Below are 1,436 nucleotides of genomic sequence, written 5' to 3' on the forward strand. Positions count from 1 at the left end.
CTCAAGGTCAGCAATTCAAAACTATCAGCTGCTCCGCAGGAGAATGATGAGGCTTTCTGCTTCTGTAAAGATTTACAGCTTTGGAAACCCTATTCAGGGTCGCTATGAGTCAGAACCGACTCGATGGCATACCATCTCCACCATTTGTATTTAACAACAACATATATAGATATATATTTTAAATTTCCTGATGTTATGTGGTCTGCTTTTAATAAGAACTCACTTTTAGATATGTAGGATGTCACCGAATTATGAACATTTAAGTATAGCATGTAGTTATGAACCAATCTGTAAAGACTTTCATATAAAAAATTTGAAGTATATATAGAGAGAGCCCTGGTGTGGCGCTGTGGGATAAAGCACTGGACCACAAAGTCCATGAGATCAGTGGTTCAAACTCATTAACTGCTCCTTGGAAACCCTATACAGGGTCGCTATGAGTCAGAACCCACTTGACAGCACTTAATGACAACATATATATTTATTGTTATTAAAGGCCCTTGAGTTGATTCTGACTCATAGCCACCATATGCACAACAGATGGAAACACTGCCCCATCCTACACCATCCTTACAATTGTTACACATGTGCCCACTGCTGCCGCCACTGTGTCAATCCACCTCATTAGGAGTCTTCCTCTATTTTACTGCCCTTCACTTTATCAAACATGATGTCCTTCTCCAGGGACTGGTCCCACCTGATATAGCTGAAGTATGAGAGACAAAGTCTCGCCATTCTGGCTTCTAAAGATCATACTGGCTATATTTCTTCCAGCACAGTTTTGTTTGTTCTTCTGGCAGTCCATGATACTTTTAATAATCTTCGCCAACACCATGACCCAAATGCATCAATTTTTCTATGGTCCTCCTTATTCATCATCCAGCTGTCACATGAATATGAGGCTTTTGAAAATACGATGGTTTCGGTCAGGCACACCTTAGTCCTCAAACTGACATCTTTGCTCTCAAACACTTTAAACAGGCCTGTGCAGTAGATTAGATTTGCTTAATACAATATGTCATTTGATTTATTGGTTGCTGCTTCCTTGAGTTTTGATGGTGGATCTGAGCAAAATGAAGTCTTTGACAACTTCAGTCTTTTTTCCATTTATTATGATGTTATTTACTGGTTCAGTAGTGAGGATTTTTCTTTACATTGAGGTGTAACCCATACTGTGTATATTAAGGCTAACCTATGCTGTGGTTGTGTGTGTGTGTGTTAAGGGGCTTAAAACATTTCATGAAAAAACTCCAGTATTTTAAAATTTTATTTTTCCATGAACTTTTAAAACACCTTCATATGTTTATTATTGTTACTGTTTAGTACTGTTGAGTTCGTTCTGACTCATAATGACTGGTGGGTTTGAACTGCCAACCTGTGTTTAACAGTCCCGTGCTTATCCTACAGTGCCACACCAGGACATATTATATATATAT

This window comes from Chrysochloris asiatica, unplaced genomic scaffold (assembly GCF_000296735.1).
Source record: "Chrysochloris asiatica unplaced genomic scaffold, ChrAsi1.0 scaffold00085, whole genome shotgun sequence".
NCBI lineage: Eukaryota > Metazoa > Chordata > Mammalia > Afrosoricida > Chrysochloridae > Chrysochloris > Chrysochloris asiatica.